Source organism: Pinus tabuliformis, chromosome 3_2 (genome assembly GCF_031772625.1).
Source record: "Pinus tabuliformis cultivar Carrire ecotype Pingquan chromosome 3_2, CPIR1, whole genome shotgun sequence".
Taxonomy (NCBI): Eukaryota; Viridiplantae; Streptophyta; class Pinopsida; order Pinales; family Pinaceae; genus Pinus; species Pinus tabuliformis.
Genome location: NC_142302.1, coordinates 889,783,444 through 889,810,395, shown reverse-complemented (window position 1 = coordinate 889,810,395; position 26,952 = coordinate 889,783,444). Strand labels below are relative to the sequence as shown.

At 36.1% G+C, this 26,952-nt stretch overlaps 1 pseudogene; it reads left to right on the top strand.

Moving 5' to 3' along the window:
* The first annotated feature begins 22,442 nt into the window (after window positions 1-22,442).
* On the top strand, window positions 22,443-24,115 carry LOC149183481 (short-chain type dehydrogenase/reductase pseudogene; annotated as a pseudogene).
* The last annotated feature ends 2,837 nt before the right edge of the window (window positions 24,116-26,952 follow it).

Genomic DNA, 26,952 nt, shown 5'->3' with positions numbered 1-26,952 from the left:
AAGCTTTGCTGTCCATTGAATTTGAGTATAACACTTTGAGGTTGGCAGCTCAGCTGGACCTAGATCTCAGCCATGCACAGCAAGAAAGGCTATTGCAGCTGAATGGACTGGATGAACACCGCATGCAGACCCTCCTTCACTCAGAGGTGGTTCAACTTCAGAGGAAGGTGTGGCATGACCAACATCTCCATGACAAGCAATTTCAGCCGGGAGATTGGGCTTTGTTGTATGATTCCAGATTCAAAGATTTCAAGGGGAAGTTGAGAACCAGATGGCTAGGACCATATGTGGTGGAACAGTGCCATGACAATGGATCTGTCCTCATTCGAACCATTGATGAGGAATCCATTCCCATGCTTGTAAATGGGCACCGATTGAAGATCTATAGAAGACCTCTCTCAAGACAAGAGTTTATCAGCACTATGGAGAAATCTGTTTTGGTCATAGAGAAGGGTTCTGCATCCACTTTGGGCATACCCTGAAGGATCTAAAACACACAAAAAAAGAAAAAAAGAAAAAAAGAAAAAATAAAGATCCTTGGGTGAAAACCTCTCTGAGGCGTCCAAGGCAGGCAGTAGGGGTGAAAACCTCATTAAGGCGCCCCTATTGTCTTTCAAGAAAAAAGAAGGAAAATAAAGATCCTTGGGTGAAAACCTCTCTGAGGCACCCAAGGTAGGCAGTGGGGGTGAAAACCTCATCGAGGCGCTCCTATTGTCTTTCTAAAAAAAAAGAAAAAAAAGAAAAAAACAATCAGCACAATAAAAAGGTTTGCATGCAGATGTTCTATGGAGGAGAAGAAGCCTCTCCACTCCAAGCCAGGGGCCTTCATCATGCTAGCAAAGGATGTCATCAGCACCTCCTCCAAGAACAACAATGTTTTTAAGGTATGTGCATTTATTATCATGCTTTGGATCTTCTACAGGAGGATACAGTTTTTCTACAGGAACAGACAGTCTTCCTACAGGAAGACGTGGATCTTCTACAGGAAAGTGCCAAATTTCTACAGGAAGCTCTGTGTTCTACAGGAAACTTCCTGTAGAAGGTTACGATGGCCGAAATGTGTTTCAAATGAAAATCTAGCGACTGAGGAGTGGATTGAATGCATGCATGTCAATGATGGCACCCCTGAACATTGCCATTATCGTCCTCCACCACCCTCGTCGCCATGCAACCCAGATCCCTGCAGCAGCACACCAAAGTAATCAGTTCTCGTGAGAAAGCACCTGTCAAAGAGAAACTAAGCACTGAGAACCATACCACATCCATGTTGATACATCAGAAGCGCTGGGATCATGATCGAGAAGCCAGAACCGCCAGCATGCAGCATACACCCGAGAAGAAAGAATGGTGACAAGACCCCTCGCGGGGATCCTGTAACAGTTCGACCTGCTCAAGTGAAGACCGTTCACAGCACCGCCATCTGAGATCAAACACGGGCGCATGAACGCAGATCCATCCACTCCATCGCCAGCATCCTGTAACCACGATCCTACAGGAATGTGCAGCCACATGCGGCAGGTGGATCCATCGCTAAAAAAATCGGGAAATCATGTGCAGCCGCGCGCAGGTAAGTGTTCTAATCCTTCTCTCCATCAAACTGCATGATTATTACTTCGATTTGTTTTGCATGGCATAAAGGTGAATGGTTGAGCGGCCTAAAGGCCAGTGATGGGCCACGTCGGTTAGTAAAGGGATAGTCAGAGGACGAGGTGGCAGCCACGACGAGAGACACACGCAGCAAGCATGTGAAGATTAGTCCCGTCAACCGAGAAGTGAAGTTTAACCGAAAAGGGCGGCGGCAGATCTGTGGGAATGAATGCGGCAACAAACGAATGTGCAGGCGGATGAGGGGTGACATCACCCAACGGTCCGGCGGGGACAGCTCACCCCCGCGCCACGAGCTGCGCCGATTCAAAATCTAATCGGCTCGATTAAGCGTGTATCTCCATCAACCTCACTTCAAAACTCGAGTAGATCCTTTGCTTACCTCTGCATGTTGACACGCCGAGCTCTCGGCTACCTGAACGCTAGTAAAGCACCTCTCGACCGCCAGCCAGCTAAAAGCTCTTCCCGAAGCCTGCACACTGCTCCTACAGGAACAGTTTCTACAGGAACGCCGTCCTACAGGAAGCAGTTTCTACAGGCACGCGGCTCTACAGGAAGGTGAAGTCTTCACGTAAAAAAAGGTGGCAGAAAGGAGGTAACCCTGCAACTCCTTCCGCAATTGGTTTTTTAAAAGGTGGCAAGGCAATTAGTCACAGTGTGGTCATAAAAAAATTTCGGTTTGCCGTGCCTATACTATCGCTCCTACAGGATAGCTGTATAATCACACTGTGGTCTGAAAATTCATTGCATGTTCTGTCTTTAAGACCGAATTTCCTGTGTATCCACCACCTCTGGTACAAACACTGTGTTCATCATGCCTGGCGGGTTTATCAGGCGAGAGCCCACTAATTCAAATGCATTAAGGAGAAACCCGGCAGTGGTTGAGCTCTTCACTAGAGCACAATGGATGCCTTTCTGTGATAAACTACAGGGCTACGATGATGAGGTAGCCGAGGAATTTTTGCAGGCTCTGCAGCCTAAATCACAGACGTTGGCCACGGTAACCTTCAGAGGTCTCAGCCTCAAACTCACCCCCGAGCATATTAGTCGGATTACAGAGTTGCCCCTGGGTCTGCCGTGGGACAAAGAAGAGCGGAAGCAGAGCCAGCAAGCAAAGAAGGAGTTCTTCCCACCGGAAGAGTCATTCACCGAAGACAAAAATGGAGTCAAAAGGGCAAGCCTGTTGCCGCCATGGAACGAAGTCAGTCTACAAATTATGAAATATATCACCTGTGAGGGCCGATATAGCATTGTATATGCGTATCACTTCAGGCTGCTTAACGAACTAAGACACCAGATTGACCTCCCTACAACACAGAGGTTGAGCATTCCTTACTTTCTACTACAATCCTTAATGGAGTGTTCCACCAAGCTCAAGGACGGAATTCCGGACCAGATAGCCCACCATGGGCTAGTCAAGCTCCTCGTGGAGGATGCTCTCCGCTCATATAAAGTTCCCCTCGCTTGGGAATCATTTAGGAACTTATCAAGAACGGGGAACATAAAAATGTTGCTTGAAGAAGCGGAATCCTCTAACGGAGAAGAAGACGAGCCGGCAGCCGGGAGTAAGAAAGGAAAAAGCCAAAAAGTTCCGGCTCCAGCACAGAAAAAGGAACGAAAGAAGAAGGAGGAGGGAGAAGATGACAAAGTCAAAGAGGACACCCTCATCCTATCAGCAAGAGAACAGAGGTTGAAGAGCAGGGCAGTCAAAGCTGAGGTGGCCCCTGCCAGCCCAAGCACCTCGTCAGCTTCTGCAGTCAAAGCCAAACGCAAAAGCCACGCAACAAGGCAAGAGAAGGTGGTGAGAATTGCATCTGCAGGAACGCAATCACAGGCTTCTACAGGAAGCCCGAAAACGCAAACTCAGGCTTCTACAGGAAACCCGAAAACAAAGGCAAAGGTTTTTACAGGAAGCCCGAAGATCAGTAAGGAGCAGGCTTCTACAGGAAGCCCAAGAGCAACGACCAAGGCTTCTACAGGAAGCCCGGAAATTGCTGGGAAACAGGCTTCTACAGGAGGCCCAAAGATGGAGATAAAGGCTTCTACAGGAAGCCCGACAGTACAACCACAGGCTTCTACAGGAAGCCCGAAGACAGAGACAGGGGCTCCTACAAGAATCACTAGGCTGGAAAGAGGGGTTCCTACAAGAGGCCCGAAGGTCATTGAAAAACAGCCTCCTCTAGAGAGCCCGAAGACAAAGAAGGAATCTTCTACAGGAGGCCCGAAAGCGGGCAAAGCAGGGTCTTCCATAGGAAGCCTGAAATTTAAAAAGGAGGGACCCTCTACAAGGAGCTCCGAGAAAGCAAAACACAAGAAAGAGAAGGCTGACATCCTCGATAAGGAGGCAGCAGCGGCACTGGCTGTCCTCAGCACTCCTCCAAAACCGAAAGAGAAAAGGGAGAGGGAGACCCCTCTGCCACCTGAAGCCACGAGAAGCAAGAGGATGTCCCCAAGCAAGCCACAGCCTTCACCCAGTGGCCATACCACTTCAGGGGATGCACCTACTTCACCCATTGCAAGAACCCCCTCTAAACAATCAGCTACCCCCGAAAAAGGGAGCCCAAAAATAACTTCCTGGACACGAAAGATAGGCCAGTCGCCTTCTGAAGCCCGACTCAAGGAAATAGAAAAAGGGAAGGAAGCATCACCCTCATCACCATCAGGGGCAGAAAAGGCAGGACCATCAAAAGCAGAAAAGAAACAGCCTGTTCCGGTCCCGAGTCCTCGGCCAAGGACAAGGAGCAGGGGCAAGGTTGCTCAAGGATGAGCAAATGGTTCAGCTGGGGGGTGATGATGAGCCCCAATTTTGGTACAATTTGGGCTCATTTTTGGCCTATTTTGCTTGCTCAAACCATTCATTTTTATTGTTTATGCATACACTTCTTAGTTTATTCATGTTGTTTGTAGGAGAAAGGATAGGCACTTTATCCACGTAGCTAATGCATTGTGATTCCAGGTTTTGGCATTAAAAGGGAGCAAAAGACAACGAAAAGGTGGCAAGGAGACAACGAGTTGGCATTGCTGACATAAGGAGAGGTTGTCCACGGTTTTGGGGGACATTCCTCGTGATCCTCACCAAGAACTCCGAGCCCACTTCAGCCTCCCTCCGAGCTTAATACACAGCCAGCTGTTCTACAGGAACAACAGTTCAAAACTGCTCTACAGGAAACAGCATTTATGACCATCCTACAGGATCAGCAGTTAAACTATAGATTGAACAGCCGAGCTCCTAGAATCATGGATATCTGTTGGAGCATCGTTTTGTATAAGTATAGAAGCCTTAGCCTTGGTTAGGTTGTTGAAACTCTCGTATTACTATTGTAATTTTGGAGCACAGCTCAAGTTTCGTTCTCTTTTGTAAGCCAATTTGGCATGATATCAGTTATGAATAAAGAAGACAGTTTGTGATCTAGTTCTGAGTTCCTTAAGGAGACTATAGCTCTCAGGTTAGGGCCCAACCTGAGAGCCATAGATCCCCTCTGTTGTAGTGTTATTTCCATTTCATTGCAGCATTGTGAGCTTTCCATTTACACATGCAATTCGAATTACAAGTTGATGAGTTGGTCTTTTTCATGAGTAGATAGGATTTGCTTATGGTGAGTTTGTTTACAGTCATTTAGTGTAGCAGAGGATAGATAGAGTCCATTGGAGCTCCAACAAAAAGGCTGTTAGGACTCACTGCCATCTTTCGTGAAGATTGGGGTGCAGCCCAAAGCTAGCCACCAAAAACACGCATTTCTTCACTTGATGATTGCTGCGATACAGTCACTGTTACGTTAGATGCTTCCTTGTCATCCACTCATGCACTGCACTTCCTTACCACAGCTTCATGCACGTTCTCTTTCACATTTCGATTGCTGCTCATTGAATTTACAAGCACAAGTAGTTTAGGTTGATGCATTTTTGGTTAAGTAACAGTCATAATCATTTGTTTCACTTACACTGCTCTCCCTCTCTCTCTCGTTCCATCACTTTGTCCTCCATCTTGATCACGCATGCAGACATCTCTTTGACCCCTGCTCCGCTCTGTTACCTCATCAAGTCTTGCATTCCTCACGTGTCTCCATTCTCTCGCCTTTCGTTGACATAGCCCTTCACCTTCCATCCTCTTTCCTACACTCACCTCCCATCCTAATCTTTCGCTTCTAAGGCCATCACCAACCTCATCCCTACCTTCCACATCTCCCCCTACCATTTCACCATCCCTCCATCACTCCAAACATTCACAGTAGGTCATCTTGTAGCCATTTCTCGACATCCTGTAGAAAACAGAGTATCCTGTAGGATTCTCCACAGCCATCCTGTAGGAGGCCACTCTCTCGGTTGCTGAGCATCTGAATGCGAGGAACCTCTGTGGATGGGTGCTAAGGATCCCTAGGGACCTCTCCTAGCCTCCCCAACCTATCCCACGCTTTCCTTCCTTCTCCATCCCATCTGCACAACCAAACCCTAGTTAGCTCAAGATCACCATCATTCCACACACTTAAAGGAAAAACACAAAAACACATTTCTCATGATGCCAGTAGCTTAGACCCATGCATTCATACTTGTTAGAGGCAATGACAGCATTCATAAGAGTTGCACCCACATTCTTTGCATTATAGAGGATAGACTAGTTAAATTAGGGTTTCATAGATTTACATGCTTTAAGTTGCTTTTGATTCAGTTTGTCAAGTAGAGTAGCCTTTCTTTGAAGTTAACTTTCGTCCATCATTGATAAAGCTTCTTCTGTGAGCCTATAGAAGTTGGCTTAAGCCCTAGCGGACTTGTGCCAGCTGACCAAGTGACATCTGCGACAAGGGCTAGTACTTGTGCATACAGCACCGTCGCTTCCAAGTTTGTACGAACTACCGGGTTGATAAAATTAAGAGACAGGAAGCCCCAGGAGTTGTAGCATTATTGCTACAACACTGGAGCTCACCACATTATATTTCAAATTTCTTATTTAAATTTAATTAACAAATATATAAAATCTAAATACTTTTCTACTCTATACGTATGTAATAAGATGTAATTTCTTCTAAGAGGTCACATGTTCATAACGAGAAGGGGGTAGAGTAATTTGTATGTCTTCACAAACTTTACCAATCAAATTGCTTTGAGGAGGTGATGATTTTAGGCGGTGGGTCCATTGTCCCATAAATAAAGGGTCTTATACACCAATTTGGTGTCTAATTTGGTGAGAGGGTCTTTTACATCAATTTGGTGTAGATCTTGGTTGTGACCTTAAAATTAGATTATTATTATTCATATCACATTAAAAAATTAAATTAAAAAGGAATTTGTAATGAAGTCTGGTTACTTGAATATTTACGAATTAAAATCAAACGAAGAGCTATCGATCTCAATTTATTGAAAACCTGCAAAGAAAAACACATAAACTGTTGACTTATTTCAGGTCGTCCATTAGGGTTCCCAATGATGCACCTCCTGACAACAATCATACCACCATTTATTTCTCCACTTGCTCTTAATATTTTCTTAAGTCTTAAAGATGGACCTATCTAGTGGTTCTGAAATGTTGACTGAAACTCTCATATCTACGGATCTTATTCCATTGGTCATTAATCCCAACCATAGAGACCTAAAAACTATAATCACATCCTTATGTGGAAGGGTCATTTGTGATGAAGTTCGGTTATTTGAAAATTTACAGATTAAAATCAAACAAAGAGCAATTGATCTTAATTTCTTAAAAACCTGTAGAGAAAAGCACATCAATTGTTGACTTATTTCAAGTCAACCATTAGGGTTTCCTTCCAATGGCGCACCTCCTAACAACAATCATACCACTATTTATTTCTCCATGTACTCTTCATATTTTATCAAGTCTTCAAGTTGGACTTGGCTAGTGGTTTTGAAACTTCGACTGAAACTATCAAATGTGTAGATCTTCCTGCATTGATCACTGGCAATCCCAACCATAGTAACCTAAAAACTATAATCATAGCCTGGTATGGAAGGGGCATCCACGATCAAGTTTTATTACTTGAAAATTTACAGATTAAAATCATATGAAGAGCAATTGCTCTCGATTTCTTGAAAACTTGCTGAGAAAAACACATATTATTGCAGACTTACTTAGGTTGACCATTGCAGTTTCCAATGAAACACCTCCTAGCAACAATCATAACACTACTTATTTCTCCACCTACTCTTCATATTTTCTCAAGTCTTGAATATGGACCCATCTAGTTGTTTTGAAACATCTACTGAAACTCTCAAATTAGTGGATCTTCCTCCATTGATCAACAATCCCAACCACAAAAACTAAAAACTATGATCACAACTTGGTATCGAAGGGGCATCTGTGATGAAGTTTGCTTACTTGAAAATTTACAAATTAAAATAAAACGAAGAGAAACTGATCTCGATTTATTGAAAACCTGTAGAGAAAAACACATAAAATTTTGACTTATTTTAGGTCGGCCAAATTAGGGTTTCCAAAAATCATATCACTATTTATTCCTCCATCGACTCTTCATATTTTCTCCAGTATTGAAGATGGACCCAACTAGTGGTTCTGAAACGTTTATTGAAACTCTCAAATTCGTGTATCTCCCTCCATTGATCAACAATACCAACCACATAAACCTAAAAACTATAATCACAACTTGATATGGACGGGGCATCCATCATGAAGTTTGATTACTTGAAAAATTACAATTAAAATCAAATAAAGAGCAATTGATCTCAATTTCTTGAAAAACTACAAAGAAATTACATCAATTGTCGACTTATTTCAGATCGGCCATTAGGGTTTCCAATGACACACTACTTGGCATTTATCATTCCACTATTTATTTCTCCACCTACTCTTCATATTTTCTTAAGTCTTGAAAATGGACCATGCTAATGGTTCCAAAAAGTCAACTAAGATTCTCAAATGTGTGGATCTTCTTCCATCCATAAGCAATCCCAACCACAAAACTTAAAAACTCTAGTCACAACTTGGTATGGAGGGGGCCAATGTGACAATGTTCAGTCACTTGAAAATTTACAAATTAAAATCAAATGAAGAACAATTGATCTTGATTTCTTGAAAACCTGCTGAGAAAAACACATCAATTATTGACTTATTTTAGCTTGGCCATTAGTGTTTCCAATGACGCACCTCTTGACATCAATAATACCACTATTTATTTCTCCATTGTCTTCATATTTTCTCAAGTCTTAGAATATGGACATGGCTAATGGTTTTGAAACGTTGATTAAAACTCTCAAATCTGTGGATCTTCCTCCATTGAGAAGCAATACCAACCACATAAACCTAAAATATATTATAAAACATGTAAAAGAAAAATGTTAAACCCATAGGTATTTAACTATATCTATTATGTACATAGAAATCTGAAATTTCTATAGATATAAATAATATTATTATGTACCAACATAGATCCATCTTAAGTCCCTATCTACTAAAATCCAAGAGGAATGAAATCTATCATCATGCACTTAAGATGGATCTATAATAATTGATATTACAACCCAATATGAAGGATCATTCATCACATTGTCATTATCATTAAAAAACAATTATTTTACATACTCTAAATGTAATTATATATTGATATTGATATTTGTTGTACTAATTTTGAATGCTTATTTCCAAAACAATAACACATAATAAAAATAAAAGAAAAGTGCTCCCATCTTATGAAATATGTTATGTTTTACATTATATGATATTTGCATACTATGGCTCTTATCATCATAATATATGTTAAAATAATATTTTTTTATGACAATTTTTTTTTTTTTTTTTTGTGAATTTTTTAATAGAATGGGAAAATTTTTCATAACTTATCATAACTTAACTGTCAAACCAACATCATCGTTTGTTGCTATCCCCTAATGCAACTTGAACAAGCACACTTTCAAGACCACTAACTTATTTCCTTAAATGATTTCTACGTACATATATCTCATATTAAAATATCTATATAATTTTTTATAAACTAAATAATTTTTTATGTAATAATATTTACTATACAATTTTATACCCTCAAATTATGATAGAATAATCCAACAATACATTAACCCATGATTTCTATGTACATATATCTCATATCTCATATTAAAATTTTAAAATATTTATATATTTTTTTATAAACTAATTAATTTTTTATGTAATAATATTTACTGTACAATTTTGTACCCCAAATTATGATAAAATAATCCAACAATACATTAACCCATGATTTCTACATACATATATCTCATATCTCATATTAAAATTTTAAAATATTTATATAATTTTTTATAAACTAAATAATTTTTTTTTTTTAATTTTTTTATACAATAGTATTTGCTATATAATTTTAATGCAATAATATTTACTTTACAATTTTATACCCTCAAATTATGATGGAATAATCCAACAGTACATTAACCCACAGCCTTCATCTTACTGCACAACATTAAAATACCGCCAAAAGATGAACAATATTTCCTAGGATATACTATATTTAATGCACCGTGAGAGCTCGGATACGGCTCGCCCTTTAATACACCCCTCAATATATACATGGACATACATAACATCATGAAACGACGAAACGAGCTTTTATTAAATATACTAGCAATTGCCCCTAAAGGTGCAAAGATACACCAAAGGTATAGAATATTTGGGAAGATCATCTTGTCAAAAATAGCAATAGCACTCAGTGCTAAATACATGCTATAACTAAATTCTAAGTTCATAATTAAATTTTAGAATTGGAAAACAGTTAGATAATTTCAAAAAGTCTTTAAATAATACAAATACTCATAAATTTTTATTTATAAAATTTACAACTCAATCAATTTAATTACATTCAAAATAATGACTAAAAAAAAAAATCTAAATATTATAATCAAAATGTAGAGTTTTAAAATAGTAATCAAGATTTTCGCAATTTTACATACCAATATTTCCCAAACAAATAGTTGCAATTCATGCAAACTTCCATTTCTATTATAAGCTTAAACCAAAAATTATTCATGTTAGCTTAATTTGGAAAACAAAACATAAATTCTTCATGATAGCTTAATCTAAGAAACAAATAAAGGTTGAACTTTATCTTTAATTTGGTTCTACAACTCAACAACACAAACACACTAGAGACATATGTTTTCAACCAACAAGTTAACCCCAACATAAGCAATAGAACATCAACTTCTCAATGTCTATTATCATTGTGATGAAAAATTTGTCACAAGATCTAAATGTAAGGAATCTAAGTTATTTCTTATAGATATCCCTCCATTATGATTAGTTGAGGAAAATTCTAGAGAAATGCATCTCCAAGCTATATATAACACAAACTACATCTATTAAAATGCCCACTTAAGAGCCTCCTTGTGTGTAATCTGAAATTCCCCTCCATACTTTTTCGTGAATTATAATTCCCTTGACATAGTGAAATTGGTTATTTAAATTGAATGTAACAACACCAATAATTTCATCCATCATTAAATAGTAAAAAAAAAAATATTATTAATTCAATACTATACATAATTTAAAATAAAAGTATTGTAAAATATATTGATAAAATATGAGAATGTAAAATTCCAAATAGAAAGATCTTTCATCAAATAAAATAAGAGATTGTGATATTTAAACCTGATTACAATCTATTTCAATGACTTATATACTCACTTCAAAAAAGTGCATAAATACACATTGAAACTTTTCAATGTCAGTTCACTGCATATAACCATCTCTAACTCTGTAAAACTCACAAATAAGAATCACTAAAACATTATTTTTGATCATTTATCCATTCAATACCATCCAGTTTGTATTAAATATTCACCATCCAATTTATATTAAATATTTATCTTAATTTGTAATTGGTTTCTGGAAAAACATTAGTGGCTTTAAAACATCCAATGACTTACCCTCCCATAAAAATCATGGTCATGAAATCCCATTAAATGGAACTAGTATTGAAATTGGCAAAATCATGATCAAGAAATCCCATTAATCTATGGAACTAATGTTCAAATTGGCACCTTTACTGTAATCGATTTACATGGAAATATGAAACCTAAAAAAACAAATGAAACACAAAAGAAGTCAGATACGTCTGCTACATGTGCTAGAACCAACCCTTCCTCCTTGATGGTCACAGATTTAAAGAAAAACCATGTGCCTTTAATTCATAGGAATTTCTATTGCGTAGCAGAGGCCTCGAGAACATCGTCGATCTCAGTGTGCGCTAAAATAACAAACAAAATCCTTTCACTTTCTTCTGCCTTGTGAAAAAATACGGGTGATTTGCTGTGGGCATTTTAATTGACTCGTATTCTCTGAAGTTCTTTGTATTTTTGGGAATTGTTTATGGAGTTGTCTATAATGCGATTTTTTGAGATTTCGGTGACGGAATCCGGCAGAAGAAATTGAGATGAAATCATGATTTGTTGCAGTTAAAATGGTTTTTTAACTGCATATTCGGATTCAGCACCCTGAAAAACCCCGGGACGCTTTCATTGTGCGGAAATTAGCTATCAAACTTGGATTCCAATAAATTACTGCCGGATTTTCACCGGAAAAAATCGCCGGAAAGGTTCTCAAAAAGTCCCGTTAAAGACTACTGCATTGTTTATACTGCCCGTTGCTATAAAAGAAAGACACGTGTGTGATATTCGTACTTTGCAGATATTTTTTCACCATATTTGGCTCTGCGTGCAGAATGGGATCATCGGTTGGACGGTTTTTTATCCATGCCATAGCTCTTGCATGGCTATGGTTGAACATTTCTACTATTACGCAGGCTTCCCATGTGATGCATACTATTAACTCAACGAACTCAAACGCTGAACAACGGTATCGGACAACTACCATTTTCAACCTCAAAAGAACTGGATGAATGATTTGTATGTTCCATCCTATTCAAGTTTGATTTCACATTTAAGTTTTTTGTTTTGGGATTTAAATAGATCTTCTAACTCTCTTTTCGTTTGTGAAGCTAAGGAAAGAACTTTCAACACAGTTAAAAGGTGGAAATTCTTTCAAAACAAAAGGATTTGAGTACAAATACAGAAATGTCGCCCTACCTAATGGCATGTAACTCTGTTGAATCACTACAGAGTAGACCTATCATACTGTCCACAACAAACACTAAATTTTATATATTGATAATATTAATAAAATTCAGAAATCCAACATCTTAGAGTTTAAAACAAATAATGAAATACCAGTCCTATGAGCTTCAAATCTTGTTTTGAAACATAAATTAATCACAGGAGGTTCGTCAAAGCCCAGAAGGCTTCAATATCAGCCCCAGATGAATAAAATTCCTATGGTACTGTCGAGTGCCGGTTTTCCTCAAATCTGGTCGATCATTCCACAATTTCAAAAATTAAGAACCGCCAAATGATTATGGAGATGAATCGGTGAAATACAAAGTTGCCAAAAAGAAAACAAGGTAGAAAATGGAGAACGATGAACAACGGTGGCGATTATCGAGAGCGTGAATGCAACGAGCCAATTGCACGAGTTCTGTATCGACTTAGTTCTCATCATCAAAGTTTGAAGGTCCCTACCAGGTTCTGTTCGCCATTAGCTAACTAAGCCATACACAACTTCTGCATTTTTATGGTGAATGTGTGCTATAGGCACCAACTGCGGATTCAATAAACAGACTCTTTCCATGACCTCTAACTTTGCGGCACCTTTTGAGTATTTCAATAAACAAACTCTTGCCACGACCTCTCAATTATGATACAGTGGATTTCAACAAACCAACGGTAACACAGTGAAACTCAAGGCTTCGACTCTGAGGAAATATTATTATTATGATAAATCAGACTGTGTGATAAGCCAAATTCTCTTTTTACATTCCATAAAATGTTCCACAAAAAGATGCACGTAAAACAAAAATTGAAAAAAATCAATTACAGAGCAGAGTCTCTGATCGGCCGAATAGTACTTAAAAATGGCAGTTAATTGGTATATTTATGAGGTTACAGGACTGGACATATACTTCTGGCTATTGTTTGCATTGACTCATTCCTTTTTCATTTTCAAATGCCAGAGCTACAAAATATTTCCAAAAGTGCATTGATTCTAAACTTATGCAGATAAAATATCACAATAAATTCACATTTATATATGGATTGCCCAAAGTTTATTATTTTCTAAGAACCCATATCACGTGAGTATTTCAATATTTCAAACCAAGGAAGCTTTATTATATTCTCTTAAATCACTATCATTGGGAGTATTTCAATATTTGAATTATTTTGTATCTTGGTTTAATCATGTAATTTTGTTTCTACATAGGCACAACTTCAGTGCTTCCAAATGTTAAATTAGGTTTACAAATTTAATCACTGGACCCATTTGCATAAATTGGAGATTTTGAGAGAGGGTCTCAAGGTACAGAGGAATTTGAAAGGGCTCTGGAATGTTTACAGTTGTAGGGATTTGGAATGTTTGCAGTTGTATTTGATTCACGAAGATGGGGACATGCGATGTGGCATCAATTAACTGTGCAGACGAGAGGCCAGTTTTCTTGTTGGGAAACGTTGAATGTGGCATCAATTAACTGTGCAGACGAGAGGCCAGTTTTCTTGTTGGGAAACGTTGGACGTGGCATCAATTGCATAATATTCTCCTCACTGAGCGCAGTTGTCTCAACTCAGCGTTGCCCACATATTAAAAGGGAATCAAATCAACCCTCGAAAATAATGACAACTGTTTTTCTAACATCAATTGCATAATATTCTCCTCACTGAGCGCAGTTGTCTCAACTCAGCGTTGCCCACATATTAAAAGGAATCAAATCAACCCTCGAAAATAATGACAACTGTTCTGTTTTTCTAATCAACGGTAGAAAATGAAAAGGTAGACGAAAGTCGGTGGTGTTCTCTTTCAAAAGAGAACACCTTCGGTGTAATTAAATATTTACAGGGATTGAAAAAGGTTTATTATTATTTAAAGTATTGATGATGATGATTTATGTCTACTAAAACAAATGTGGTCTATTAGACTTCAAGAAAAGAGACTCTAATTGTCATTAATCAAAATCTTGTTTTTGTGATCAAGACAAATGTGGTCTATTAGATTTCAAGAAAAGAGACTCTAATTGTCATTAATCAAAATCTTGTTTTTGTGATCAAGGGGCAGGGAAAGAAGCGTTCCAAGATCACTATAATTGGGTTGGCTTAATAAGTCGGGAAGATTGGAGGTGTGGCTGATGATAGGGAATTGAGAGCGGATGTAGGGAATTGAGAGTGGATGTGGGCAAGAGAAGAACAATATAAAAGGAAGTGCTTTTCATCTTCCACCTTCTTAGTATCACAAATCTAACAAATTCTATCATCCTAGGGAGTCTTGGGAGTAGACCACAGCGCAGTCTCACTCCAAAGCTCATGAAAGTTAGTTCTAATCCTAACGATGTTCATTTTCTTCTTAGTGCTAGTTAAGATAGAGAGATAATTTTGGTTATCAAGGGTGGGGTTGATTACCTCTGTATAGTACCTTAGCTTCCTTTTACCCTCCAGCTCCTTAGCATTTCACATCTTGTCCTTAAAACTGGAGGTAATAGTATCTTTGATATTGTCCTTGCTTTCCATGATGATCCCCTCCTTAATCCCCCAAAGGTTGAGCCAAGATTGAGCATCGTGATGCCACCTGCGCTTTAGGCATAGGTAGGGGTTTTGACTAAAGTTAGAAGCAATTTTTGTGAGCCTCTTGGATTCCATATTGTGAAGCTTCTTCTTATACATGAGATATCTAAATATATCCCCACTTTCAATGGGTACATGACAGTTTGGATCAAGAGGATAGGATAGGGAGTATTTCCCTTGATCTTGAGGTTATAAGTTATGAATTGGTTTTGGATCATCTCAATTTTTCTCCATGACTTCTTAAATATGATAAATCAAAGTGGTTTAATATATGTTTAGAATATATATAAATAATTAGATAAATATATTGATTTATAAAATTAAATTAAATTTTAATGGTAAAAATCAAATTATTTATTTAATATTTTAATTTTATAAATTAATCTATTTATTTAATTATTTTATAAATCAATTTATTTGATTTATAAATTGAAATTGAAATAAAAATAAAAATAGTCAGAGAAAAATAAATAGATTACTTTATACAATTAAAATTAAATTAAATTTTATTTGATTATTTTAATTTTAATTTCATTTAACTATTTTAATTTTAATTTATGGTAATTAAAACAGAGAGACAAATCAGAAATGCTTAGCATCGTAGAGATGAATCATGAAGAGCAAAAACCCTCCGCAGAAACCCTTTGCACCGCAAAAACCCTTCGCAGAAACCCAGATCTGAATTCTTGGAAACAAGACGATGATTAAAATAGAGGCAATTTTTTAAACCAGTGATAAAAGCCATTTAAATTATTCCTAAACCTTAAAGGTTAGATTAATTTATAAAATTTAAATTGATTTATACAATTGAAATTTAATTTTATAATTCAATTTATTTTATAAAATTAAAATTTATTTATAAATTAAAATTAAAATAATTAGATAAAAAAAGGATGTGTTTTTGTGAACCAGAAATGCAGAAACTGGTACAACCAGAAATACCCAGAAATGCAGAAACTGGTACAACCAGCAGCGTTTGCATGCTGTTTCAGCCAAAAAAGGATGTGTTTTTGTGACTTTTTGCTTGGCTTTTGGGCCCCATCCAAGCACCCACGAAAGGCATGGAACCCTTAGATCATTTAATAATAACTAATAAATAGATCTAATCACTCAACAGACTTAATCTTAAAAAAAGAAACACTTGAGTAGCCTATTTTTAGGCAATAGAAACCTGCAACTTTTTTATTGGGAATTTTTATTGTCTTTACACTCCCACAGCCACTACCATTTATTCATTTGGGCACAAAGATATTCACTGTAGTAGGTAGCAACAGAAAGCAGTAATCAGCATTTTCTTTATTGGGCCAATGGCAAATTCAAATTTCCAGGATCAGAATTTCTGTTTTCTAACTCTTCTACTCTAATGTTCAACCGATGTCAAACCAACCGACCCACCAAGATGAAGTTATGAACATTATAATATTGTCATTTATGACTGAGAATTGAAATTTGAACCCAAAATCACTGAACCATAATTGTCATTGAGATTTTAATATCAACGAAGTACCTTAACATTCATTCAAACCCTAATTTCCACAAATAGAAATCCTCTTGTAATCCCCTTGGCCATGACCATGAACCCTGACAACTTACTTTGCTGCCAACCGGAAATCAGTCAAACAAAAGTGTCAAACACTACAACCAGCAGCGTTTGCATGCTGTTTCAGCCAAAAAAGGATGTGTTTTTGTGACTTTTTGCTTGGCTTTTGGGCCCCATCCAAGCACCCACGAAAGGCATGGAACCCTTAGATCATTTAATAATAACTAATAAATAGATCTAATCACTCAACAGACTTAATTAACTGACTTTTACAGTCGGTTAAAAAATAAAATTTAGAATTCTCTAGAAGCCCTAACAGCCTCTTTTTCTATAAGAAAGCACTTCATTCACACATTCCTCGCACATTCTTGAGCAAGAAAAACTTCGTAGAGCAGCAACAAGCAGTCGAAAATCCTCTTTTTCTATAAAAAAGCACTTCTTTCACTCATTCATCACACTTTCTTCAGCAAGAAAGTCTTCCTACAGCAGCAGCAAGCACTCCAAGAAATGGAATATTGGGAGCAAGTTTTAGGGCATTTTCAGCAGGAAGATTATTACGGGCAACGAGGATGTGAGCAAGAGGTTGATTTGGTGACCAGATCTGTTTAGTGTTTATGCAGCATTTGTGGTTTTTCATAGTCATTTTCTAGAGAAAGGAAGAAAGTTCTATAGATAGTCAATCATATGTAAAGGTATGTAGTGACGAAGGCAATAACCACGTTGACCATCCTGTACCAGTACATTTGATATTAGAAGAACAGAACCAAAACCAAACCATTCATATTAATATAGTAAGTGTAGAACGCGTTCATACTTAAAGCTCAATAGGTTCAATAGATTATTGGCAGCACGGTTTTTTTCTAAATAAAAAGTAAATTACAACGTTGTACATGGTAAATGAAAAGTGGAGAAATTTGTGATTTGCAAATGTTAAAACAAATCACTTACATTACTGGTTGACAGTAGAAGTAAAACATTAACATTATTAAAATTTTGAAACCGATTTTAAATTCATGTATTGTATTTTTCAAAGTATTTTGTTTTACATACTTAAGTCCTCAAATTTTTTAATCAAATAAACCAAAAAAATGAATATAAATAGACCAAAAAAATTGAACATAAAAAACCATGTACTGCGGATCATAATGAGATGAATCACACCACTTTATGCGTTAATCAAGAATCTGCCCAGCATTTCCTTTAAGAAGGTTCAACATTATTCATGATTCTGTTGAAAAAATCCGTTTGGTTGCACTAAGGGCCATTTCAGACTTATATATTAGTTAAACTTAAATTAAAATAGCCGTCAGTCAAAACCTGTCATTTCATCTCTTAGTGAGTTAGGTTAGTTCCAATAGGTTTGCCAAAGTTTAACCGAGTTTTCCCAAATACTAAAGAAGGTTAAGACCTACTTTAAATAAAACAACGAAACTTATTTTAGCTAATCTTGACAGAAAGTAGCTTACTGGACATTGGAGTTAGTTGAAACTTGAAACTACTAACCATTCAAAATTTAGCTAATGATTTGCTTTATAATTTTTAGTGAGCCTACTAATTCAATCTCTATGTGAAGACCTTCAATCTATTAAAATTGAAGAGAGTGGTCTATGCAAAGCGGCCTTAACACCAGAAAGTAAAGTAACTATGTCATCAGAAAGAATAGAAACTTGTCAGAACTATTCAATGTAATTTTCTTGGAAACATAGGTAAGCAAAGTAGCCCTAGCATCAGAGAGGAAACATGGGTAAGCAAAGTAGCCCAAGCATTAGAGAAAACAGAACCTAACTGGAACTATTTCATGTAATTTTCTTGGAAATATAGGTCTGTGCTATGTTACAACAAATGGTGTTGTGTCCTACTTTATCTAAGGAACAAAAACGGAACAGAAATGATACGGAAATGTTGTTTCTTGGGGATCTCTCTGCACAGGATCGGCATTTGATAAAAAAAAGAACCATATTTTATTAAAAAATAACTGAGCATTAAGAAATGAATGTGGTATGATTTATAACACCAAAACCTAGAAAATTAGATATGGTAGATTATTTTTCAGTCTTGTATGGATTTGAATTCACTAAATTATCTATTACATTGATAATACACAGTGTGCAAGAAGAACTACTCATCCCAAAACACTCTGGTCCCCATTTTTAGTTACGCTGTTGTTTCCCATTTCTGTAAACATGGAGTCTGTGTGAAGCAGCCCTTACATCAAAAAGATTCTTTAAAAGAAATGAAGAATGCCTTTGGCACTGTTGGCGCGTCAAGCTTCGAATCCAAATGAAAGCTACTGAACCCAAAGAGGAAACCTTAGGTATAAGCCCGCTAACCATATAATTTAAGAGATAAATGTACAGGAAAATTAGCAATGGGCATTGGTTAGCTAATGTAGGGACGTAGTGTGATGTTTTTGGAGTATCGGGATTGATTCAGATTCTGCTGATTAGACTCTGTTTCCTCTTAAAACATAGTCAAACTCCCGACTCCACTTGGACTGCGAAGAGTCTTATAACACTGCCAAGAGCTTCGTATGGCATAAATTGCAGTTGAAAGGGTAAACAGTGTTGACTCATTCATCACACTTTCTTCAGCAAGAAAGTCTTCCTACAGCAGCAGCAAGCACTCCAAGAAATGGAATATTGGGAGCAAGTTTTAGGGCATTTTCAGCAGGAAGATTATTACGGGCAACGAGGATGTGAGCAACAGGTTGATTTGGTGACCAGATCTGTTTAGTGTTTATGCAGCATTGTGCACATACCAGTAAATCAAACAAAGAAGAACCCCCAAAAAAACCCGTTAAAAACCTATTTCAGATTCAGAGATTATGAAGCTAGACATTAAAAGGCAAAAACTACATACCTTGGATACCGGATATCGATGCAGTGAGACGTCTGAGGAGTTCAAATTTGCTGTGGCAGGCTTCAGGTCGAGGAGGAGCACAAAGATGCGGAGAAAATATGAAGTTTAATATCGCAGGGGATCATTTGTTGCTAGTCTGAACCAAACAAAGACGATCGGATTGGAACCGAATAGGGAAATACGAATAGGGATTTAATGGTAGCGGGGTGATGTCGCTTCTCTCCACGCCTCATCAATAAAGAAATGCTTTAAGGCGCCTCAAGGTGGCGTATGGAAGATGATAGTGCGAACGTGACAAGTGGTAACCGGGTGTTTTCTGTTCCGCCAGGCGCGGGCGCATCCTTCAACTATGCCAAGGCTCAGTCAGTGGGGCGGCGGCATCCATGAATACCTCCGCCCCTTCTTTGCAGAGAGGCCGATATTCCTGAACAAAGACGAAGAGCGGCAGGTGTCTGAGGTAGTCGTTTCCTGAACGAAGACTAAGTTCGCCAGGTGTCAACCTATAGTAGTTTCCTGAATAGAGACGAATTTCGCCAGGTGTCAGCGTCAGAAGGAGTAGGACGACGAAAGGTCCCTTTCAAAGAAAGGCCTATCGGCCTAATTATTTAAAGTATTGATGATGATGATTTACGTCTATTAAGATAAATGTGGTCTATTAGACTTCAAGAAAAGAGACTCTAATTGTTATTAATCAAAATCTTGTTTTTGTGATCAAGGGGCAGGGAAAGAAGCGTTCCAAGATCACTATAATTGGGCTGGCTTAATAAGTCGAGAAGATTGGAGGTGTGGTTGATGATAGGGAATTGAGAGCGGATGTAGGGAATTGAGAGTGGATGTGGGCAAGAGCCGAACAGTCTAAAAGGAAGTGCTTTTCATCTTCCACCTTCTTAGTATCACAAATCTAACAAATTCTATCATCCTAGGGAGTCTTGGGAGTAGACCACTGCCCAGTCTCACTCCAAAGCTCATGAGAGTTAGTTCTAATCCTAACGATGTTCATTTTCTTCTTAGTGCTAGTTAACATAGAGAGATAATTTTGGTTATCAAGGGTGGGGTTGATCACCTCCTTATAGTACCTTAGCTTCCTTTTACCCTCCAGCTCCTTAGCATCCCACATCTTGTCCTTAAAACTGGAGGTAATAGTATCTTTGATATTGTCCTTGCTTCCCATGATGATCTCCTCCTTAATCCCCCAAAGGTTGAGCCAAGACTGAGCATTGTGATGCCACCTGCGCTTGAGGCACAGGTGGGGGTTTTGACTAAAGTTAGAAGCAATTTTTGGGAGCCTCTTGGATTCCATATTGTGAAGCTTCTTCTTATACATCAGATATCTAAACATATCCGCACTTTCAATGGGTACATGGCAGTTTGGATCAAGAGGATAGGATAGGGAGTATTTCCCTTGATCTTGAGATTATAAGTTATGAATTGGTTTTGGATCATCTCAATTTTTCTCCATAACTTCCTAAATATGATAAATCAAAGTGGTTTAATATATGTTTAGAATATATATAAATAATTAGATAAATATATTGATTTATAAAATTAAATTAAATTTTAATGGTAAAAATCAAATTATTTATTTAATATTTTAATTTTATAAATTAATCTATTTATTTAATTATTTTATAAATCAATTTATTTGATTTATAAATTGAAATTGAAATAAAAATAAAAATAATCAGAGAAAAATAAATAGATTACTTTATACAATTAAAATTAAATTAAATTTTATTTGATTATTTTAATTTTAATTTCATTTAACTATTTTAATTTTAATTTATGGTAATTAAAACAGAGAGACAAATCAGAAATGCTTAGCATCGCAGGGATGAATCATGAAGAGCAAAAACCTTCCGCAGAAACCCTTTGCACCGCAAAAACCCTTCGCAGAAACCCAGATATGAATTCTTGGAAACAAGACGATGATTAAAATAAAGGCAATTTTTTTAAACCAGTGATAAAAGCCATTTAAATTATTCCTAAACCTTAAAGGTTAGATTAATTTATAAAATTTAAATTGATTTATACAATTGAAATTTAATTTTATAATTCAATTTATTTTATAAAATTAAAATTTATTTATAAATTAAAATTAAAATAATTAGATAAAAAAAATTAATTTATAAAATTTAATTTTATATAATAATCTATTTACCTAGCGATTTATATATATTCTACACCTTTGTTAAACCATTTTATTTTATGGAAACTTTTAAAACTTCAAAATAAATTAATTGATCTATTTTAATTTTAAATATTGATAAATTGTTTTCAATTACGGTTAATATTTAATATATTTAATAAAAAAATTTGATAGTATTTAATATAGCTGTACTCTAATAAGCTGGAGGAATTTTCTCGAAAGTTATGAAATTGTGGTCATATTTATGTTAAATTTCAAAATTTAAAGAGTGAGAGAAGTTTTTGATGGTGTTGAATCCATTTCCACCATAAAAACACTAGTCAAACACTGTTTCTATAAGATTTTTCGAAATTTTTTTACCCTAATTCCAGCGACTTTAAACAGTCCCGCCAATTCCTCCGCCAATTCCTCCGCGTCAATAGGTGACTCCATTAATATATTTAATAAAAATTCCTTTGCCTCTCTCATGGTCAGGAGAGGTGCATTAAAAGGCTAAAAAGTATCCTAAATCTGGTAATACTATAAAGGCTGTCCCGTCCGGCTCTCACGGTGAATTAAATATCATATATCTCGGGAAATATTGTTCGCCCCCATCGATACATACGGACTCTCCGGCCGCATTCGCTGCATGATTTTGGACCACATAGGTATTATCTACAAGAGTTTTTTGGGTTTGGCATTTGCATGGTCCTGGACCAACTATGTCCACTACATTTTTTTGTACCCTATTTGCACGGTTCTGGTGAGAATATCTTACTGATATTTTCCAATTCAACCATATTTGTTGTTGGGTCCGATTTTTGGCAAAGGGTCTTATTTTTTGCGCCGGACAGGTACTCGGATTAGGAAACTATCAGGGCATCCTCCATAGAAATATCGCTCAGGGAGAGCAAATCGCTTTTTTCCAGTTATGGCGACTGCTGATGAGCAGAAGCAGCAGCAGGAGGAGAAGAGTTTGAGGCCCCCTTTGCCCTTGGAAGGACGAGTGGCCATTGTAACAGGTGCGTCCAGGGGGATTGGCAGGGAAATTGCCCTCAAATTAGCGGAGAAGGGAGCCAAAGTGGTCGTCCATTACTCCTCCAATCAAGCCGCCGCCGAGGAAGTCGCTTCCCTAATCAATAATAAATCCTCTTCTTCTGGTAAGAATGGTGTTCGGGCGATTGTGTGTAAAGCCGATGTTGCAGAGCCTTCCCAGGTGGCTCAGCTATTCGACATGGGCGAGCACACTTTTGGGGCACTCCATATCGTGGTAAACAACGCAGGAGTGCTGGACCCCAAGTATCCAACCCTTGCACAGACCTCGGATGAAGACTGGGACCGGACTTTCCAAGTGAACTGCAAGGGGGCATTTCTTTGTAGCAGAGAAGCCGCCAAGAGGGTCGTCCGCGGCGGCGGCGGTCGCATCATCAACATAACCAGCTCCGTTGTGGCACAGGCGAGAACAGGGTACGGCGCCTACTCGGCCAGCAAGGCGGCGGTGGAGATGATGACGAGAATCCTGGCGCAGGAATTGAGGGGCACTCAGATTACTGCAAATTGTGTGGCGCCAGGCGCTGTTGCCACCGATATGTTCTTTGCCGGCAAGAGCGAGGCTATGATCGAAGGTGGGATGAAATCCAATCCGTTTGAGCGGTTGGGCACGGTGGAAGATGTGGCTCCCCTGGTTGCGTTCTTGGCGAGTGACGAAGGAGAGTGGGTAAATGCTCAGATTGTTCGGGTCAATGGAGGCCAGGTTTGATGAGTAAAATTGAATGGTTTCTATGGCTAATGTTTTTTTTTTTCTTTATGGATTGTGCAGCTCACTGTACTGGTGTTTTCGGTCCTCAGTTGGGGTTTTAATAAATTGTGTTCATTCCTGTGTTTGAAGAAGTCGCTGAGAGTCTTTATGAACCTCACTTGGGGTTTTAATGGATTGTGTTTGAAGCAGTCATTTTGGGTTTATTTGAATATAGGAAATGCAATATTCATAATACATTACTATGTTGTCAATGAATAACATTTCCATGTTGGGGCTGAAATGAATTCTGTTGTCAATGAACACCATTTCCATGAACAACATTTCCATGTTGGGGCTGAAATGAATTCTGTAAGTTTCTGTAATGCATATAGATAGAATTATATGCATTCAAGATAGTAACTGCAATATTCATAATACATTACTATGGTGTCAATGAACAACAATTCCATGTTGGGGTTGAAATGAATTCTGTTTGTTGTCAATGAACAAGATTTCCAGGTTAGGGCTGGAATGAATTTCTAGTGGATTTTATCTTGGCTTTTCTCTAAGTTGATTGTGGATGAAATGGGGCAGTTTTTGAATGTGCAATGAAAACACAAGGTTTGGAATCTGGATGGATCATGGTGTTATTTATTTATGATATAATTAATTTTAATTGTATATAAAATTAATTTTTTAATTATGTATAGATTTAAAAAATAATATAACTATAATATTAATTTTGGAAATAATAAATAAATTAAAAGATAAGAAAATAAAATACCATGTTATTATATGTATTGCTTTTTAAATATGATAAATATGTTTCAATTTTACAAAGTGTAACTTTAAAAATTATTTATTTATTTTCTGTAATTTATTTTATTTATATTTATTTTTCATTGGATTAGTTGTTAATTTGGACATGTCATTGTCCAAGATCTCAAATAACGAGCCAATAGTATATAGGTCTTACCAGATTTTGTTTTTGAAATTAGACTTCATCAGAAGTATATTAAAGAAAAGGCCAGATTTTGTTTTTGAAATTAGACTTCATCAGAAGTATATTAAAGAAAAGGCCGTAGTCTCACCACACTGTTTTTTTTGCCTTGAAAATTATGGAAATTTTGTCAAGGTTTATGATAAAATCCGGCAAGGATAGGTTACAGATGGCAAACTTCAAGATTTGGTTGCCCCAAAGGTTTTTGATGGTGCTGAATCCATTTCCATCATAAAAAGCATAATTCAAACACTGTTACTATAAAATTTCTTGAAAATTTTTGCCCGGAATTCTGACTGATTCAAACACTGCAATTGCAAGATTTCTTGAAATTTTTTTACTCAGATTCCAGCGATTTTTGACAACTTTTTTACCCAAATTCCAACTACTTTTGACTATCCAAGACAAAACATTGAATATATTAACTATTTTAAAATAAAGGTATTTACCATACAATAATAACACGACGAATTTGAGAAAAGATGCACTTAATCCTAAATGCTGGAAAAAACGAGAAAGATGGTGTGCCTGGCAAATGGTCTCGGTGCACAGCCAACCATAATAACATTTTTTATTTTTCTTAAAGGTGTCATGTGGTGTCTTTTTGACGATTCTCTCTCAATTTTTAGATCGAATGAGGAGACTATTTTCAATTGAAGTGTCAAACAAAAGAAAGAAATAAATTTGATTTTTGGTGTACTAGCTAAATATTTGGTTTTGGTATGTTGGTCATAAATACGTTTTCATTTTTATTGTACTCACTAAATACTCGTATTTGGTATGTTAGTTGACTTTTTATTATGAATAAGGTTTAGGGTGTGTTTTACTATTTATAGTTTTTTTTTAATGAGTATTAGGCATGGCATTTGTTGATTGTTTATTATATTTAGAAAGCTATGGTTACCAAAAAAAAAGTTAGTTATTAAAAAATTTACTTTTTTATTAAAAATTATAACATGATTATGCTTTATATTTCAAAAAAATACAGAATTTTATAATATATTTTCCTTATTCTCATAGTTGTATCCGACTATTGCTATTAAGGAAAATTCTGTGTATAGCTATTAGCAGGTTGCCCATAGACATTTTTGGAAGGGTGGTTCACTGTAAAATGATTGATATTTGGAATTCAATTACGGCTTATATTTTGTGATTTACTATATGGATTAATTTATACAGTTTTATGGATAAATTGTTAAATAAATTTGTACATGAAAGGGATAGAAATTGAGATATAATTTTTTTTGTATATAGAGATTACTTATATTTAATATTCTATTTTTTAACATTACACTTTAATTTTGAATTTTTTTATTCATAATATTTATATTTTGTGATTTATCGCATAGATTAATTTAAACAGTTTTATTGTTAAATAAATTTGTATATGAAAATGATAGAAATTGAGATATAATTTTTTTTGTATATAGAGATTACTTATATCTAATTTTCCATTTTTGAACATTACACTTTAATTTTGAATTTTGTTATTCATAATATTGGATTGTATTTACATGTATCTCTAAAAAAACATGAGGTAGTAAAGACACCTAAAAAGGAATGCATAATCTGATATTAATTTATATAAAACATAAAGAATAGAGTAATAAAAACATTATACAATATGCTGAAAATGAAATGATAAGTAAATCTAAAAATAATAGAATAATAAAAAAATGAAATTATAACTAAGTCTAATCCAAACCAGATGGAAAAGTAAGAAGAAAGTAGGTAGTAAAGACACCTAAAAACAAAGGGATACAAGTCGAAAGTGTAGTAAAGACACCTAAAAGCAAAGGGATACAAGTCGAAAGTGTAGTAAAGACACCTAAAAACAAAGGGATACAAGTAGAATAGTTAAACTTTTTTAATAATGGAAATAAGATGAGGATAAAGGTATTGAGAGGATTTTACAATTTTAAAACTACTTGGTTATTAGATTAATCTCTCTTTTCTCATTATTAACAAAATTTGAAATTAGAATACTCTTGTATTTACATACAAAATAAATGTTTAAGATTAATTGCAATATATTTATATTTGGTTATTAGTTTAATCTCTCTTTTTCATTATTAACAAAATTCGTAATTGGAATGGTCTTGTATTTACATACAAAATAAATGTTTAAGATTAATTGCAATAGATTTGTGTAGACTTGGTTATAAAATAAATATTTTTGTATCTTTGTATATTTAAATATCATTGTATATTTGTATATTTACTCTCATTTTTGTATCTTTGTATATTTCAATATTATTGTATATTTGTATATTTACTCTCTCTTCTGTTGGGTAGAGTACATAATTTCTATTGCTTTAATTTTTATACTTTACATTTCGTATGAAAGTTAACTGATAACTAAGTCTAAAACAGATGGAAACAAAGGGATACAAGTCAAAAGTGTATATGAATGCATAATCTATATTAATCTATATAAAACATAAATAATAGAATAGTTAAAAAAAATT